The 20,508-nt window shown below is 42.0% G+C and overlaps 1 protein-coding gene across 8 annotated transcripts in view; it reads right to left on the reverse strand.

Moving 5' to 3' along the window:
- The window catches only part of LOC116298934 (voltage-gated potassium channel KCNC1), a 61,828-nt gene that overhangs the window by 17,872 nt on the left and 23,448 nt on the right, over window positions 1–20,508 (reverse strand). The window contains exon 1 of one of the 8 annotated variants that reach the window (XM_089030503.1): window positions 18,695–18,825. The exons of 5 other annotated variants lie outside the window; for them this stretch is intronic. The gene's annotated coding sequence lies outside the window, so the exon portion shown is untranslated. Of the gene's footprint in view, window positions 1–15,400; window positions 15,467–15,643; window positions 15,864–18,694; window positions 18,826–20,508 lie in introns of those variants that run through there. 2 more of the 8 variants (XM_089030504.1, XM_089030505.1) reach the window with 2 other exon arrangements.

Raw genomic sequence — 20,508 nt, forward strand, 5'->3', positions numbered from 1 at the left:
GAAATTGATCCTTTGTAGTATTTGCATTGGCACTGAGCAGCCATGCTAACGTGGGCTTTAGGTTCTGCGATGACAATGGCGTACTGCAGCCTATGAGAAGTAAGACAAACAACAGGGTGCCTGCGCATTTTTCCGTAGAGCCACCAGCGAATAGCCTTGAAAATCATTCCGTTTGGACTTTACACATGGTTGCTGATTGCCACGGGAAGGTAAAGCTGCAGATAAGAGCAGACGATACGGGAAAGGTCACGGTAAATAGCATAGAGGATCAAAGAGATTACGTTTATAATCACAAGAGCATCAGCACTCTTACGGTGCTTAGTCTCTAGAAGCAAACTATGTTTGCTGAAGTATATGAATCCACACGCAAAGGAAGATTGGTTTCTTTATTATTTGGAGGAGAAGGACTACGTAAACGACGAATGGCATGACACCGGATTGTGGGTAGAGGTTGGAGGTCTGGGATTAATCATGTGTACTATTAGTATTTCAACGGGGTGGCATTGTAATGTTGGGTTTAGGATCGTTGATGAGAGTAACCGACCATTACTACCCTATAGAAAAAAAGATAACAATAGGGCTCCAGTTCATTTCTCATTCGAAGCCGAAAGAACAAGCGTAGAAGATTTAACGCCCGTAACTTTTCACATGATAGCTAATTGTCAATATGCGAAGTTACAGATTCGCCCCAGTGATGGGGTTACGTCGGGCGTCAATGCCGGTAAGCTGGGTCGCGTTCAAATAAATGCCGCCCCGTCGAAGAATCCCCCGACTGATGCTATTTGGAATCATAAGCCCATTAGCACTATGACAGCCATACCCTTGATACCAAATTATCAAGGCGGTGCGAATACTATCTTTACTTATCCCCAGTCGAGGACGCCTCGGGCGCCCGACGACGATAAGCCACCAGTAATACACAAGGATAAGATTAACCCTTCATCTTCTTCAGGAGTACCACTCCAATAGCGACGACCAAGATCCAAATGTTATTCCCCACGAACTTTAACAGTTCGCCGCCGGCCCTAAGTGCCAAGGAAACAACCGAACCCAGCAGCCCAGGAAGACCGGCTGCCATCTTTTTTCCCAAGTCCGTTAGTCCACTGCCTAATTTCTTTACGCCCGCGCCTGTAGCCTTAAGCGTGGATAGGATGACTCCTACTACGCTCGAAATAGCAACCGCAAATGCCAGCGGAATACCATACTTCACCAGAGCTCTTTTTACCTTTTCCTTGGTGGTAAGCCCCAGCTCCTTTTCCAGGTTGTCCTTTTGCGCCTGTAATTCCGCAACTCTCTCCTGAAGGGCTTCTAATTCCCTTTGGGCAGCCTCCCTTTCTTCTTCGGTACGAGTTAGGTCCGCAATTATTTCCTGCTTTTCGGATATGTTTTTTTCCAGGTCTTCGATGGCCTGAGTTTTTTGCTGGATTTGCTCTTCTTTAATGTTGATTTCAGCAACTAACTGCCGCCGCTCCACCAAAGAACCCTCTATGGTGGTTTGTAATTTCCTAACTTCCTCCTGACTCATGTTTAGGTCCTGCAGAGCAAGGCGAAAAGCCTGTCGAGCTGTATCCCTTTCATCTAAAGCCTTTTCGGCTTCTCGTTTAATTTGCAGTATGCTTTCGTCTTTACTTTGACCCAGCCGCAACAATTGTTTTTTATAGCTTGACTCCCTTTCCTTTAGCGTTTTTTCTAACGCCGCCGTCGGAGCATGTGATTTCTTAGCCTCCTCCAACTCCCTTTCTGCTTTATCCCGATCACGTAAAGCCTGATCTAAGTGTTTCGTCATTTCTTCCATTCTTACGTCTCGTTGACTAAACTTCTTCTCAGCATTAGCAAGTAGTCGACTTTGCTTTTCGTACGCCGCCTCTTTTTCTTCCAGCGCCTTTTGCAGTTCGATAGCGCGCCTTTCTAGCGCAACCTTTTCATTCAGGGTTTGCAACCTTTCTAACATGCTCCTAGTAGCCTGCTGAAAGCCTTTTAATCTTGAGACGTCGCCCCTAACGTTGCCCTCCTCATCAAAGAGGGGTTGCGGTTTTGTCCAGCGGTCTTTGTCGGGAAATCTTAAGTCTTGGACGCTTATGAGGACTTTGTTTCCCTTTTCCGTAAGCTTTACGTCGTCAGCATCAAAGTTGTCGTAGCGCTGCGTTAGCTCTTGCATTGCCCACTCTACGGTTTCCCGCGCGGCTGCTTCGTCTGTGTTTTGAAGTTCCAAGTACTCGGGGACGGGGCTGCCGCGGTTCCTTGATTGCCACATGCGATTCAAGGCTGCCTTGAAGCTTTTCCACCTATTGCCATACTTGCTTATCAAGGCCATGTCGTAAAGCAAAGGCTTTGCCCCCGCGTTTTTAGTCCATTCATCAAATTCTTCATCGTTAATATCGACTTGGCCTTCTTCGGTAAGGGGGTCAAAATCCGTTCCTTCTACTTCCATTATATATGATAAGCTCAAAGTTAAATCCCAACGTATTACCTAAGCAGGTTGGCGGGCTGAAAGCGGAACGCACCTTTCACCGGGTCACCTTTACCCCTTCTAGCGCAAAGCCAGGGGAAACGCTGTACGTAGGCGTGCCCCGCCTAACAGATAACCTAGTCTTAGTTCCTGGCACCCTGGCTTTGAGGTTTGACCTAGCGGTACAGTCAAGCCCCACAGATGAAAGGATTATCGTTAACAACGTGGGCCGCAACATCGTTTCTAAGATGCGCGTAAAGTTTGCCGGGGAATCCTTGCTGGACTTAAATAGGTACGATCTGTATACCACGTACAAAGACTTATGGTTGACAGCCTTTGACCGCGCGCAAAGGATAGAACAAGGAATTGGTAGTGTCATTCTACGTAAGGTTCGCACACCTACGAAAACGCAACCTACTGACGGCAGCGGAGAAACCGCAGTGGCAGACGCAAAGCGAATAAAGACCGCCTATGGTAGTAAGTATGTCATACCATTAGACTTTGAAGTGATTACGAATCACGGTGTGTATTACCCAAGACAGTTATCCGAACTGCAGTTTGAAGTAACTTTAGCAGATGCTAATAACATTATTGGTGGGCTAAGCACTGCACTTACCACAACAACCCCATACTCTATTACCAACTTAGAATTACAGTACGAGACCGTGTACAGCGAAGAGCTGGCCCGTAGCGCTGGCATGGAATACAGCTCCGGCAAGGCATTCCTTTACGACCACGTAGTGATGTATAAGACGTTCAGCTTCCTGGATAAGACGGATGAGGTTATCAACCAAAGCATTAACCTCCCGCGAGGAAGTCTCACGGGGTTAATGCTGGTGTTTGCCAAACCCTACGAAGCCGGTAAGCGCGACTCCGAAGCCTTCCATAACCCCAACATTACTAACGTGGGGGTAAATATCAACGGAGTACCAAACAAGGTCTACTCGCAGGGAATAAAGCCCGCAGACGTGTACAGGGAGGCAATGCGCAAGTTTGGCGACCAAATTAGCCCCGAGGAATTCTTTAAGGACAAATATGCGCTGTGGATTGACATGCGCACCATTAACGACGAAGACCTACATGGTCAAGGCCTCCGTCTAGTAAATACGCAGGATGGCATAACATTGGAGATCAAACGCACCAAGAATGCCTCCGCGGGCGACGGTGATAAAATAAACTGCTACGTCTTCGTCGTGTCTGACGCGCAGTTAAGCGTAGAAATGAACCAATTGAAAAGCGTTGCCTACTAGGACGGCTGAGGAATGAAGTCGTCAATGTTAAAATATTTCTTGAATATACAATGCTTCGCGTATTTGAAAGCAACGGTACGAAACTGCAAGTCGTGCAAGGCGATAAATTGTACTTCAAAGCAAAGGAAGTAGCGGCCGCATTGGGCTACGAACGCCCAAAAGATGCAATTAAGGTGCACGTTCGCGATAAATACAAGGTAAGGCTTAGCGAACTTAGAATGGAGGTGAATCGCCTCCCTTCCAATTCACACCCACATTCCCTGTATGTGAACGAATCCGGGTTGTATCAGTTGATATTCTCCTCGAAGATGGCAAAGGCAGAAGAATTCCAAGATTGGGTCCTCGAAGAAGTCCTACCCGCGTTGAGAAAGACGGGTAAATATGCGATGGACAAACGCTTCGACAGCCCGAATAAATTAGTTTTTAAGATAGAAAATTAAGCTGACCTGCATGCAAAGGTAGTCGATTACATGCGTAGGTTTTACCCTGAATTCATCATAGCACCAGGCCTTGGCGAGCTGCAGGATTCTGACAGCAAGCGCATAACATGCTGGCGAAAAGGCTACCAAGCCGGCCAGCCAGACCTTTTAATCCTTAACGCCCACAAGAAATACCGCGGGTTGTGTATTGAGTTGAAAACCCCAAAAGGAAACGGCGTCTTATCCGCGAAGCAATCTAAGAAAATCTCGCAGCTTGATGTAAATGGTTACCTAACTATGGTTAGCAACGATTACGACATTATCTGCCGTGCCCTGATGGATTACGCGGATGGCATTCGTATTCCCTGTAAGGGCTGTGTAAAGCGGTTTAAGTCCTACGCCACTTTGAAAACGCACCTAAAGATATTCCATAGGTATAATGAAGCTCAGCTTGACTCACTGGCGTGATCTTGCCCACGGTAAAGCATACGAAATAAAAAATTACGTCGTCTTCGAAGACATCGACCGTTTACGGTTAGTCCTCAAAGACTTAGAAGGCAAGGAATATTCCCTTTGGGCGCCGGATTGCGTGCGGTACGTAATTCAGGGCGAGGAATTCACCCACTTACGCAGCTATGGTAAGGTAAATGGCCGATGGAAGTTTGACATTGAAAGAACAGTCACTCCATCTCCTCTTTGTAGTTAAGCGCGTCTGCTAAAGTCCGCTGCGCTTTAGGATCCGCGGAGCACCAATGCCCCACAAAGGATCCTTCGGAGAATACCCTGTCGCAATGAAGGCAGGTGTATTTTTTACGCGGCGGCTTACGAGGGGTAATGCAGTCGGCAGGTAGTTCGCAAGTAATACAGTCGATATATTGAAAGGGTAATTAGAATGCCTCCCAGAAAGGCAGCTGCGCTAGCATATACCTTTAAAAGGGGTCCTTATTTTTATTTATTATTATTAATGAATAAAAATAAGGATGGGATTTGAGACTCTTTGCGCAAACCCTACCTTACTATTAAAGGCCCCAAGAAATGTTATTTCAAAAGTGTCTCAGAATGTTAACAATAAGGTTAAATCTTTGTTAAGTATGTGTGGAAACTATTTCAAAGAGTGTCTCAGAATGTTGACGTTTAGGTTAAATCTTTGTTAAGACACCCCGGAAACTATTTCAAAGAGTGTCTCAGAATGTTAACAATAAGGTTAAATCTTTGTTAAGACACCCCGGAAACTATTTCAAAGAGTGTCTCAGAATGTTGACGTTTAGGTTAAATCTTTGTTAAGGCAGTTGAAGATATGTTCCTCTTCTCTAACACAACCACAACGATCGCACTCCTGCCTCCAATACTCCCTTTTAGTCCACGGAACGCCTTCGGCGCGTTCAAAAGAGGGGAAAGTACGGACTATCTTCTTATGGTAATCTATGCGATTCCTTAAGTAATCCTCTTTATGCGGGCAGCGACACATCAAATCCGCACATTGGTAGCAATCCACGCCTTCCAAGTCGTAAGCGCGGGAGAGAAACCTATAATCATGCGTTCTCCGGTGCGTCTGTAAACGTTGACGACTACTAAGTATCTTATTACAGAAACTACACTGTCTGGTTTGATTACAGACGCCCCTTTTCAGATGCTGCTGCATTTCGAAGGGGTTGTGGAATTCCTTATTACAGTCCTTACAAAGCCCACAAATGCGTTTATCCTGATGTTGTTGCATCTTTTGAACGGTGCTGAATTCCTTACCGCAATCCTTACAAACCTTACTAATTGGCTTCTTCGTGCAAACTCCATGCCGAACATGGTATTGCAGTCTTTGTTTGGTGCTGAACACCTTCTTACACAACAAGCAGTCCATATATACTTAACAATATCTTAGCCTCCATTTAACATCCTTAACAAAGATTTAACCTAAACGTCAACATTCTGAGACACTCTTTGAAATAGTTTCCACGCATCCTTAACAAAGATTTAACCTAAACGTCAACATTCTGAGACACTTTTGAAATAGTTTCCAGGCATCCTTAACAAAGATTTAACCTTATTGTCAACATTCTGAGACACTCTTTGAAATAGTTTCCAGGCATCCTTAACAAAGATTTAACCTTATTGTCAACATTCTACAGGGGATATCGCATGAAGTCCTTAACGGACTCCTTAGCCCACGTTGCCATCGTTATCAGCGCGCCAAACCGTTCTGCACGCTTCAGACCGCACATTTCATCGTACAATTCCTGCACGCGCTCTTTCAGCCGATCGATCTCCTCCCTTTGCATTTCTATGGTGTCTCTTTTATCTTTTGCGTCGGTGGCAATCCTTCTTACTGCGTCCACTGGGTCCATCGTATATATAATGGATCCGAACCATATTCCCTGCAATGCCCTGATAGTAGGACCCACCGGCTGCGGAAAGACCCAATTCGTAGTGGAGCAGCTATTAGGACCCTTTAGATACCGTTTCGACTACGTCGTGCTATTATGCCCCACCTACGTGAATAACCGCACCTGGACGGGCATAGGAGTGAAAGATGACGACTTCTTTGTAGATATCTTAGATCCTAACGAGTTATCCGGCCATCTTAAGTTTTGGCACAAACAATTCCCCAAGAATACGCAAACCCTCCTTATACTGGATGACATTGCCTGTGGGGACGACGTAAAAAGACGCACCTCCGAGCTCGTTAAGCTCGCTTTCAGCGGCAGACACGACAATATCAGCGTTTGGTTGCTCTCGCAGCAGCTTACCAGCGTCTCCAAGCCTTTTAGGGAAAACATAGGATCGCTTGTCGTATTTTATACTCCGAGCAAGTCTGACCTGGAAACCATCTTAAGCGACTACGGCGGTGAGATATCCAAGGAACAGTTACACGAATACATGCGGCACCTAAAAACGCACCAACATTCCAAGATGATCTTCTCTTTGAGGTTTCCCTACACGGTTGGAATCTATGATTCCTAGTGTATATGGACATTGAGCAGCTCTTAGATGAAGTCCCCACGCAGTTAGATGAAAGTAACCTCAAGGAACAACTTAACATCCTTGTGTCTTCTGGGAAGTGTAAAGAAATGATAGGCAAGGAACTTACCCATGAGCAGGTTAATAAGTTGTCAGAAGAGGAGGTTAAGAAGTTCCATAAGAGGTACGAGGCCGCCCTTGCAAGTAAGACCACGGACGCCGTCGCAGATTCCGCTATCCGACTTGCGACTAAATTGCTTGGACTTGCGCTGCCCATAGACGACGTGGAGCAACTGCGGAAGGACATAAGCGAGGACTATGTTATCGCCCAAGAACTTAAGATAACCTGTGGGTGGTTGTCTTTGAAGTGCGGTAAGTTAATGGCAGTCGCCTCTGCGGCACTTCACGTAGCTCAGCATGTCGACTTGAAGGAACTTGCGGGCACCTTTGGTGCCTCTTGGAAGGACTTCAAGAAGGATAGAGAAGTCGAAAAGGTCTTCCAGGCGGCACTTGCTGAGGTACCTGATCAAGTCGCCTCAAGTACTTAGTCAAGTCGTTGTCAAGTCATTGCCAAGTCATTGTCAAGTCGTCATCAAGTTACTTGTCAAGTCCTTCAAGTCCCTTAATATAAGATGAGTGGCACCGAAGAACAACCACCCATAGAAGATACCAAGATTACCAAGGCTAAATCTCCAGGCAGAGTTGCCGCGGGAAAGAAGCTCGCGGAGATGAACAGGAAGAACAAAGCCAAAAAAGAAGAAAAGGTGGAGGAAAAAGAAGAGGAATCCTTTATTAATCCTGGGTACGTCATCGGCGCGTTAGGAGTCGCTATAGCAGCAGGCAGCCTTTACTTACAATGGCGGGCTACGAAGCCAAAAGTAAAGTGGGAGGCCGCAACATATCACGCACCTGTGGAGGTTAGAAAAAGTAAGATCCCTGAAATGGAGTAACCTTCTCGCTTTGTAATATAATGTCAACCAAATTAATTGACGCCGTCCAAGAAGCTGCTATCACAACCTCCATCATCGCCGGTATTGGCTGGGTAGGTAAGAAAGTCCTAAAGGAGGACCTTACTGAGGACCCAAGTAAAAACCTGAGTAACTTTGCTAAGATGACCGCTGCCGTATGCGGGGCTATCATGCTAAGAAATTACCTACAGAAGGAAAAGTACCTGCCTAACATATAATGGTTAGCTTAGTCGCAGGCGGAGTTATTGCAGCTTTAGCATTTACAGGGGCTAATTATGGTGGTAGATATCTGGATAGATTAGTTAGCGGTGATAGAAACGCAGAATCTAACGCCGAAAGGAAGAGGCACGACTTAGCGCTGGAGAAATATCAGCGAGACGTGGAGGCTTGGAATGAAAAAAGACAAGCTTACAGGAATTGGTTGGACAAGAACTACCAAGACAAAATGCAGGCGGATAAGAACTTCGAAAATACAGACTACGCCTTTAAGCTCTATGCGCAGGCGCACCCCGACTTTAGAATGAGAAAGCCTCAGTTCAAGAATTACTACCAGCCTTCTAAGAAACAAAAAGACAATGAATTGGTCTTTGTAGGAGTCGCAGGGCTGGCGGGAGGCGTAGCTTTGGCGTATCTAATATAATGATCGTCTTTTTGGAAAGCGATAAAAATAACTTTACCACTTATTTAAATCCCCCCATTAAAGCCCATAAGGTTCGGCTCATAAGTTGCTCTTTGTACAATTCTTGGTATAACCTGATTAGGGGCATAGTCACTGAGCATACAGGAGGATCTAACTATCAAGCCGTATTGCTGCCCGATGGACATTATACGCCAATCACACTGGCCAAGGAATTAGCAAAACACGGTTATACTCTCACCACAGGATTGCCGCACGAAATGACCCTCAAACATAATATGTCAAATTATTCAATGACTTTTGGAAAGTCTGACCCATTGGGATCTTTATTATGTGCCTCGGGCAAGACAATTACCAACACAGCCATACCTGTGAAATGGAAAGTCGCATCCTCTTACGAAGTCTATTGCGATTTAGTCCATAGTTACAACAATGGAGAAAAGTCTTCTCTTATGTCCAAGTTTCCACCCAAAGGTAATCCATTCGATCTGGTAGAATACACTCCCATTTCTTTGAGCTATGACTTGTCTAATTTGGTAGAAAGCATAAACATCACCATTAAAGTGGACGGAAAGACGGTGGATTTCAATGGACGTCAAATCAATCTTGTTTTGGAATTCATATAATGGGCCGCTTAGAGGACAAACTCAAGAGGATTTACTATGGGCCTGAAGGCTATTGGAAAGGAGCGTCGGCCATCAAGAAACTCGCGACCGCGGCCAGGGTATCAGATGAAACGGCTAAGAACTGGTTAAAAAAACAAACCCTCTGGCAGGTTTATCTTCCCGTGCCCAAGTACATTCCCAGGCCCAGCTTTACCGTAAATGCCCCCAATGAAGTTCATCAGGCAGATTTGCTTTTCTTACCGCACGACAAGGTGCGAAGAAAGACCTATAGATACGCTTTGACCGTAGTTGATATTGCAAGCAGATACAAGGACGCCGAACCCATAACCAGCAAGGATTCTGGGGAAGTCGCAGAAGCCCTAGGTAGGATTTATAAGCGCGTTTTGAAATGGCCTAAGCTGCTGCAAGTGGATGCGGGGACGGAGTTTATGGGCGTGGTTACTAAGACCCTGAAAGACCACGACACTAAAATTAGGAGAGCTGAAGCTGAGTACCACAGGGGTCAGAGCATCGTCGAAAGATTCAATAAGACCCTGGCCGAGCGTCTCTTTGGGTACCAGTATTGGAAAGAGCTGGAAGATCCCTCCAAACGCAACAGGGAATGGACTCAGAGGCTCCCCCAGGTCGTCGCGGCTTTGAACAACGAGGCGGCCAGGGCTACGGGAATGAAACCCAAGGATGCCATAAAAAAGAAACACGTGGAACACAAGTCCTACGTTAGAAGTTCGAGGGCGGTCGGACTGAAGGAAAAAAAGCTCCCCCGCGACATAGTGGTGAGATACCTCTATCAGTCGGGGGAACTCGAAGGTGGCAGTAAGAGAGCCACGGATCCTAACTGGTCCCTGGAAACGTATGAGATTTCGAAGTCCGTCACCAAGGAAGGGCAGCCCGTGTTGTATTACCTAGATGGCCCAAGTCGTGGATTTGTCAAGGAAGAGCTGCTCATAGTTCCCAAAGACTCAGAGTAGTGCTGCTCCACGCGCCCGATTGCACTCTAGGCATGTCAGTCTTACGTTGCCTCTACAATGCCCGCGTTTGTTGTTGATACGATCCACGGAGAACTGCTGATCATCATTCGGGTCAAACCTCCATAGTAGAGGTATGTTGCATTTGGCACACCGTGCCCCTTTCTTATAGACGTCGTCCACGCATAGGTCAAACTTTATCCCCGCATAGCGGGGATCTTTGCTCTTTTCTTCGTCGTGGCGCTTGTAGCGAAGGAGTTTCTTGGTAATGTTCTCCTTTGGTATGTCTTCTGGGGTGCGGTCGTAGCGCAGTTGCGGCCCCCAGGCTCTTTTTAACTGTTTGGCATACTCCACACGACTTACGGCGGTGTAGATAAGGTTGCTCCAACACAGCCGCTGGTCTATGATCCATAAGGTTTCTTTTATGGTAAGCCCCTGCGCGCTGTGGACTGTCATGCAGTAACCTAAGCGCCAATCTGGGTGGGAGGTAATTTTTTCCACCTTTTCTATGGGTACCCAGGCTTTATCATGTGTTACAGCATTTTGTAGTTGGATGTCGGTACCAGGTACCCAGACATCTCTTTTTTGCATTCGGGTGTCGTGGGGTTTATAGCAGACGGGCACGGGATATGTAGGGAATCGCTCGCGGTGTATATTCAGCAGGTCTTTCTGTATGCGTGATTGTGCTGCGCGCTTGCTGCTCAACACCAAATCCTTTGGATGCCACGCGTGAAGGAATTCCTCGTATTTCTTTGCTCGTACACGTTTGCGAAGTATCTTGTTTTGTTCCGCGTCACTGAGGCCCCGAAGTTCCGCCTTTAGGTTTCTTACTTGATCCTTACTGCGGTAGTCGGTGTTAATTTCTTCGGAGTGGTCGACCATTTCTTTCAACCATTCGTGGGGCATCTCTCCGCAAATAGGCGGTGGCTGGCAGGGGTCGCCGGCGAATATCACTTGACACTTTCCACGGAGGAATTCTACGAACTCCTGCAGGATTTCTAAAGGAACGGTGCAAATCTCATCCCAAAGTATTACCGGCGGTATGTCGTGGATTGCTTCCGGCACCCACTTTTGACCATTCCAGCGGAAGAAGCTGTGGTACGTCTGCGCATCGTAACCCATCTCCGTTAATTCTCGCTCCAGACGATGCGTTGGTGTTAACACCTTTATCTTTGGAAACAGTTTCAAGACACGCGTAGTTTTACCACTGCCACCGGTTCCGTAGAGGTAAGAGAAGCGTTTGTAAGATATTGGATTGGCAACCGACGGTAAAGGCTCCACAGTGGGCGTTATTGAACCATGTGTGTGTTCCCCGTGGTATTCTACGCGTTCTCTCCAGGCCTTTATTTCTTCGTCTTTGACGCGCCATTGACCGCTCTCTGCAAGTTCGTCCTCTGTATAGAATTCCTGCATCTTTTCTAACACTTCTGGCTTTACATACAAAGAATCCGTGGCCACGCGTGGGATATCCTCTTTGTCAAACCGCAACAGCATTGACAATAGATTAATGTGCGCATATGCTAACATGCTGGCCCGAAGATGGTAATATTGCGGGCGATGATCTTGGTAATAACACAGCGCATTCCATTGCCGTTCCCCTTGGCCTTCTATGAAATAATTCCACTTCTCTACGGACACCATGGTTCCTTGCTCATGCGCGCGTTTTATTAAGAAGCTCAACTCACCGTCGTCTGTTATCAAACGCCGTTGCATGTGTTTTTCTCCTTCCTTAGCGCCCTGTGTGAACTTTCCTATGACAACCCGCGCTGTGGGGTTGTGCTCTGGGAGCCATTGTGTGAAGGCGCTATGGCAAAGTATGGCTTCATGCGCTGTGTATGTGAGGAGTTTACGCTCTTCGAGAAACTTCAGCAGGGGCACGGGGATCCATTCTTTCTCCTGTAGATGTTTCCCGTACCACGCGTAAATTATTGGATGTAAGTCTTCTGCCAACTCCCATGTGGTTAGTCTGACGAATCCTGTTGCTGGTGCGTCGTATTTACAGTCTAACGCGACACGAAAGAATTGTGAGTCGGGATGCCCGTATCTATCGTAATACTCCTTACAATCCCCAAGGCCTTTAAAACTGGCAGGGTAGCAATGTTTCATATCCAGGGATACGTATTGATCTTCGTCGTACTCCATGTTCCACAGACCTCCATGGCCGTGTTCTACACAGGCTTTGGCTATGTCTCCGAATTCTTTTGGGGTGGGTTTCCAGCCGTTTCTTTTCTTTGCGGCCAGGAAGTCCAAACTGCGGGAGCTAAGGACCTCATCTGAAAAGTCCTCACCAAGGGTTTCGCAGGCGCTTTGGATGCGCTGGTGTTCGCTCTCGGGCCGGTAAAGAGTGCCGTCTTGCGTCATGAATTGATTTCCTTCCGAATCCATTAGCCATATGGAATTCTCGTGGATCAAATCTATGAGTGGTGACCCCTTGTAGACCTTTGTCTCCTTCTTTCTTGGAAACCTAAGTTCTCTCCATGCGTGCGCGTTGTGTTGATAGATAACAATAGGCGCTCCCCGGCCTCCATACTTTTTCGTCCCTTCGTAAATGAAACCGTCGGTGATGTCCTTCACGTGTATGCGGCGTTCTAAGGCAGTTTCTAACTTTTTGATGTTTTCGATGGAGCCTCCAGTTTTACGTGTAGAATGCTCCCATTTCCTGATGGCTTCTCTTCTTTTTGGCGTAAGCTTACCGCCCCTAGAGGAATCTTCGAAAAACTCCCTAACCAGCTTCCCGACACAGTTACCAGGATGTCGCATTGGTCGCAACTTCTTAACATCCGGCTCCTTAATCTCGTATGCACCGTAAATGACCACGGTAACCGGGTAAGCGACCTCGTAGAAGAGCATGTCTATTCCCTCAAGTGCTCCCGGTCGTGTGTGCTTATTCAAAACGAACAGGTTCTGCTTACCAGACGCTCTGATAGGATTACGACCCTTTTCTATTATCCACTCACCGTCTAAGTACTTTACGAATGTCAACTCCAAACGGTAGTCACCGGCCGGCATTCTGTTGATTATCTTTTCAGCCATTTTGTGATTCATAGTTTTGTCTGTCTTTCCCTCCATAAATGTAGCGAAGACAAAGTCAGCGTCTGAGTTATCCATCACCTGATTTCCGAGCCTGCGCACAGTTTTGTTTTGAATGTCGTTGATGGTGGCCATGTATATCTAAGGAATATTTTAACCTCCGTTTGCGATACCAAAATAACTTTAGGTCTTGGTAAAATACCCGTAAATCTGCTGTACCCGTCTTCGTAAATCCGCGAGTTAAACCCGTATATCTTTGGCATCGATCGCGAGTCCCCCTACCTGCTGCTGCCGAGGACTGGAACTAATTGCAAGTACTTGAAATCCCGTCCAGTACAATTTGGAGGCTTTGAAATGACTTCTCATACTCATTAATTATTCGGGAGGTTATATGTCCCTGAACTGAATTAATTTGATCCAGTTCAAGGACTTGAACAAAATTAATTCAGTCCTTTCACAAGACTCTACCAGGTTTCAAGTAACATCATGTGACCCAAAAAATAGTCCATTGATTGGCTGGCTTCCTCATGCATTATTAATGAGTATGAGAAATGCTTTTAACGGACAATGGAAATAAAACGGTTTAAACTGCCCGAAGCTATTGCTGAATGTCTCAAGAAAGGTTCTGAGTAATGGATAGAAGACGGAAGGAAGGGACGAATGAATAGATGAACACATGAAATAGAACATGGATTAATGAGTAAGAGTGATCAATAAATGAATGAATTGAATAAAACAACATTGCGCCCTAATAAAATATAAATTAGTATCCTGCATGGTTTTTGAAGCTTCTCTCTCTCTCTTTCTCTCTCCCCCTCTTACATTCAAGTTCTAAACATTGAAAGAACTAGTGAAAATAAAAAATAAAAATTAAACGGACAAATGGACGAACACATGAATATTGAATGCAAGTCATAGCCAACAAATCAATAAACAAATGATTGAATGAGTGTGTGAATAGAGGAGTGAATGAATAAGTGAATACATGAACTAGATGATTGAGAGAATGAACGAACGAACGAACGAACGAACGAACAAATAAATAAAGAAAATATATAATAATAAATGAAGAAATACATGAATAAAGACTTCAATAAAATACCAATAAACGATGATATATATCTAGTACCAAACACGATTTGTAATTACCTGTCAGCTGAGTGTCATACCCCAAATGTTTCTTTAAAAACATCTACCACAAATGCTTTAATGCATTTGTGATTAAGTCTGGTCTGATAATAGTGGTGTAAAATAACCGGAAAGACCCGAGGCTCTGCAACGTGGTTGGTTGAATTACGAGAACCTACCTAATAATGATGGCACATAAAGCATGTAATAACCTTTGATGCATTTCAATAGTTGCTCTATACGTGGTTTATAAATAATAAACTTCATAAATGTGACCTGGCGAGTCGTGCTGAAGCACAAAGAAATAGATTCCGATATTTTTTCGTGTTAGACTTTCGCATTTATGTATTTTTTCTGCGGATCTATCTTTTTCGCCTTAACGATTTGATCTTACAATCTAAAGAAGCTATTTTTCTTTCTAAAGCAGGATAAAAAGGTCTGTTTATTTTCATTTTGTAGCGAATATTCATCTTGTCAAAGATGGCAGAAGATATATTAAAGGAGCGCAAGAATCCATATCAGTGAATTAATAAGAAAAAATAATTTCACCTTGATAAATTCAATAAAACTTATTTTTCTTTTAAATTGGAATCCAAAATCTAGTTTAAAATATTTCAGTTGGTTCAAAAAGTCTGGCCCAAATTTTCATCAGGTAAAAATTCAGGTCTAAAATTCAGCTCAAAAAATTGGTCCAAGATTGAATAACGTTCGACCTTAGGTGCAAATGGTAAAGATTTTACATGAAAATATACCCCCTGTAACAAAGATATCTTACTATTGATCGAATGATCCGCCAAAATTAAGCATTTGATATAAATTAAAAGCCCTAAAAACGTGTCGCATTGCTGATGGAGTGATCGAGTAAATGCCTTAGAATTTCGAGATAAATTCAAATATAAGTAACTGAACAAATGTCTGGTAAATATCAATATGAATAACAACTAATTACACTGTATATTGTAGTGCCTTAACTTACCTGCTGCCGTCCCTGGCTATCTTTGAATCGAAGTATGAAAACGTACTCGCTATCTTCCTCCAATGGTTTGGGTTTCAAATTCTAAGTATTTTTCCTAACAGTCTGGTCTGTTCATTAATAATTTAAGAAATTGTTTAGGTATCTGAAGGCTGAATTCTTTAATGAGTACTAACTGAATAGTTCATGTTTTGCTTTGGTAACCTGACTTAGTAGTCACTGAGCTTTTTTTTTTTTTAACCTTACCTTGATTCGAACTTCACCTTTTTTCAGTTAATAATATCGATTCATGCGTCAACTCGAACTTTGAATTTGGTAGGTTTTTACATCGTGAGCAAAGATTTAAATGGTTCAGTAAATGGCTAACGAGATGAAGGCCTAGGAATCCTTTTTCTGCTCTTATCTTTAGATCAATTGAATGGACATTCAGATCTTGAATGCCATCTTAAATAGATCATTCTAGAACTAGAATTTTGTGATCTACAACAGACATGCATTGCCTATATAAGCACAAGACTTAGTCAGAACATACAAATAAAATCCACAAATCAATTGAAATTTAAGTCGTTTCCGCTAAAGGGTCGCAAAAGATGACGAACAAATTTCGACAGAACGCATGCGCAGCCTCATGATCAATCGTCCAATCAGCGGACGCTATTTCACGAAGCTTAGAATAATGGTACCAAAGACCCCTTACACTTGAAGAGATATAAAAACCTATAAAATCAATGTGTGTATGTATTTCAAATATGCTCTTTTTGTGGTTTTATTTTGCTTTTAGTTTTTTGTCATAATTTCAAGCAAAGCGTTTTTCAAAATTAAATAATGAGAACCAAAAAGTAGAAGGTCGGAAGCTTGACGAGGATAATTGGGACGTTCGTCAACCCCATTATAAAGATTTCATTTTTTCTCTTTAAAAAATCACCTTTTACTTGACTGAATGAGTGGAAATGACGTAAAACAAATATCGTCATTCTGCTGTTAAATCTTTGTAATTTATGGGACTTTCTAATCCGCTTGCGCCTTCCTGTAAACCAACGCTTCCCCCTCGGCACGCAACTCATCGGCACGCAACTCATCGGCACGCAACTCATCGGCACGCAACTCATCGGCACGCAACTCATCAGTAGGGATCGAAAAAAGCAGTTAGATTAGTTCTGACTGAATACTTTACTTTATAATAGAAATAGGTCGGTAAACTCTGAATTCAAAGAGCTGCTTGCTATTTATTTATATGAAAATAATGATAATAATGTTGATAATGATGATGAAACATACATACAAACTTTATTGACAGCACTACATTACACTATATATAATAATATATTAAACAAATCTGAAATATCACAATGTAATTTAAAATCCAAACATTCTATATACTAAATACTACATCATCATCATCAACATCATCATCAGCAGCAGCAGCAGCAGCATCATCAGCAGCAGCAACGGCATCAGCAGCATCATCAACATCAACAACAGCAGCAGCAGCATCGTCATTATCATCATTATCAGCATCATCATCAACAACAGCAGCATCATCAACATCAACAACAGCAGCAGCATCGTCATTATCATCATCAGCATCATCAGCAGCAGCAGCATCATCAGCATCATCATTATCATCATCGTCGTCATTTATTTGTTTTGTTTTTGTTTTTGCTCTGTGTACTCTGTCAGTAAACCCGCTTTCGCTCATTATTAACAGAAAGTGTGCATTTGAAAATTAATTTTGAATTTATCAATTATTATCATTTTTTCCTTTGTTTTGTACTTTCGATTTATTGGATATAATTATGATAATAATTATCATCATCATCACCATCATCATTATTATTATTATTATTAATATCATTATCATTTTTCTTATTATCATTATTATCATTATCATTCATTATTATCATTATTATCATTTCATAAACTCTTGCTGTTTCTCATATTTTGTCTTTGTCTAGGTTAGAGTGCTCACATGACTTTAAAATCTTGTAGAATCTCTAGACTGTGGTAGACGAGTGATAGAACTAACACATTAAACACGACTTACCGGGAAGTTGAGGTTTGAATGAAATTATATCAGTTATTCTATAATCTGTTAATCTTGTTAAATGATTGTACTAGAACCTAAAGATATCGTCTTTATACCTACCCTCAGAATGGATCGTTGCTCCAAGCCAGTTTTTCAACAGAACTGTCATTGACGAGAAGGGAAACAATCTCTATGGTATGGTGCAAGTCTTGATTCATTTTAATCTAACCTAACCATGCAAGAACTAAAATTACGTTTTAGATATTCTAGATTTTTCGAATTTCATTTCTTCTCTTGGCAAAATTACAATTAGCGAGTTTTAAGTTAGTTGTGGTCAAAGATTATTCGTATTTTCATATAAAGAGTTAAAGCTGAGGATATATAGAATGGTTCCAATTTACCAGTTTATTTGTTCGGAAATGATTAGCGAATTAATAAACGATGTTTTTTTAAAGGATTTTAGGCTTCTAACACTTTTGAATCAATCAGCTTTGTTAGGCTCCTGAATTAAATCATCATAATGCAACAATATTGTCATTTAAAAGTTTATCCCTTAAAATAGTTCTAACATTAGAACAATATTTCTAATACCCAATATCCAAAAAATATAATTTTCAAAGTACCTAAATCCGACTGCTCAAAATAGCAGGTTAGGTTGACGTTGTTAAAAAGAGGTAGAACTCTGCCCGCCAAATAAGTTATTTTTGCGTTTCAATTTCGCTACACAAGTGGTCTAACTAGAAACTCAGCCAATCAGAGCACTGGATTTTTGATAGACCATTTTATACTAATCCGTATATTCTAATCCTTAGTCTCCAGGAAATATTGCTACAGAAAAAAGATCGAATCAGGCTGGTGATCTTTTAATATCATCATTTACTAATCGACTGACTGACTGACTGACCGACCGACCGACCAACCGACCGACCGACCGACTGTTTTAAAAGGAAATACTGGTGTACTAGGGACGCCATTTCCCTCAGTATATTCTGGTGCCACTCTATCAATTTACTTTTCATCCATTCCTTATTCCAAATTATCAAACTAAATAAATACAAGTATATTCTAGTTAAAATTGCAAATTGCAGTTTTCTAAAGATAAAGATATCCTTGGATGTAAATATAACAAAACACGATATATCATGTACATATTGCACTGAAGAATTTGCATTTTGAAAACCCATCGTTTTTCTTGAAATATCGATTATATTTTTCTCTATTTTTCGTTCAGTTACTCTTCAGTTTTTGAAGTAGAAATACGATACACGTACCTCGGTGTTTGACTTTAAGCTAAACCTTCCCAGTTTCAATTAAATGGTGCAGTTTCCGGCTCCGGTAGTTTGTTGGACTGAAATTTCCAAAGGACCGTTGTACAGCACGTAGCTGACTACAAACAACATTGATAATAGCATGGGCAATTTAGCTGAGGTTCAAGGTGGATTCTGCTTTCTAATTACCGTTGTCATAGTGAAAAAAACTAGCCTAATATCGCGTTAACAAGCCATCAATCATCTGTAGAATCGCAGAGAACAATCTCAATTAGTTTTCGTATTTCAATGCATCAAATGCGGCTTTTTATTGCAATAAACAAAAAAAGAAGCTTTTGTTTCTAAAACTCTTTAGCTAAGTGATAGTAACTGTAGTGATGATGCGTAGAAGTCAATGAAATGATCAGCTGGATAGCATAAAAAGGGAATAGTGAATTGTTCGATGTCACAGAAGTTGGGGTGTCTCCAGACTCGTCCCGGAGGCAAGGGTAGCTAATTTGGGTTTCCAATTGGAGAGAACAATATCCAAACTTTTAAAATCAAAATTAAAATTAATTAAGATTAATTAAGATTATCTCTCGAATTCGAGACGACCTTGATTTATTCACTTAAGAACATGCATCCTCGACTGGCCGTATACATCGAGAAAGTAAATATTTTCCTACTACTTCAGTTGAGATCACGAAAACTTTTCTCGTTTCAACTGTGAGCTAAACTAGATAGTTTTCATTGCTAGTTTATCAGTGGATATATTTATTTATTTATCAGTGAAATATGCGCGTTATAAATATATATATATTATTATTATTATTATTATTATTACTCTGTAGAATTATTTATTTATTTATTTATTTATTTATTTATTTATCTATTTATTTCTCCAGATTCCCTACTTTTCCACCGCCCTCCGTGTATGTAAAACTGAGCCAACACGATAACGGCCTAAAATTCTAAATTCCATTCAATCTGTGATTTATCGGTAACCGTACGTGCTCTGACTTAGATCATCTCATAGGTTGTTTCAGAGTACATCGATAAATTTTAAGTATTCTGATTAGCTGCTGTCCTATCAAACAATGCCGGAAGAAACGGCTTCGTCCCTCTACACTCATTTGAAGGACTGATATTTAAAAGCTTGAATAGGTTAAAGAAATATAATAACACTAGTCAGTTAACACATAAACAAACAAACCAAAGACAAGTCCTAAATTGCCGAAGAATAGCTTCCACTTTACAAAGAATGGATTAATCGAAGGGAAAAAATAAATAAACAAAACGTAAATCATAAATTTAAAAAGCACTAAAAAAAATTCAACTATTTAATTTTTTTGAAAGTAATAATTAAGTAAATAAATAAATGAAATAAACAAAGCAAAAATATAAATCACAAAGTGAAACATTGTCTAAAAATCAATAGTATTCTCAAGTCTCCTTTTAGCGACAAAGGAAAAAAAAAGAAAAACAAAGATATAAGAAAAAAAGAAAGAAAGAAAGAATGAATGAGAGAAAGGAAGGAAGGAAGGAAGGAAGAAAGGAAGAAAGAAAGAAAGAAAGAAAGAAAGAAAGAAGAAAGAAAGAAAGAAAGAAAGAAAGAAAGAAAGAAAGAAAGAAAGAAAGAAAGAAAGAAAGAAAGAAAGAAAGAAAGCAGGATTCGCGCTTTTAATCTTTGTTTTCGTTTCTCTTTCATGTCATTGACTTTTCTCAAACTAATAATACAAAAATAAATAAACCATCTTTTTCTCTGAATCTGAGCTTGAAAATAATACATCCGTGACTGTACGGTCAGTATTCTTGGATCGCTTCGGTCGTTACGTACG

Source organism: Actinia tenebrosa, unplaced genomic scaffold (assembly GCF_029948245.1).
Source record: "Actinia tenebrosa isolate PJP-AT-01 unplaced genomic scaffold, QUT_ActTen_1.0 PGA_scaffold15__27_contigs__length_11533743, whole genome shotgun sequence".
NCBI lineage: Eukaryota > Metazoa > Cnidaria > Anthozoa > Actiniaria > Actiniidae > Actinia > Actinia tenebrosa.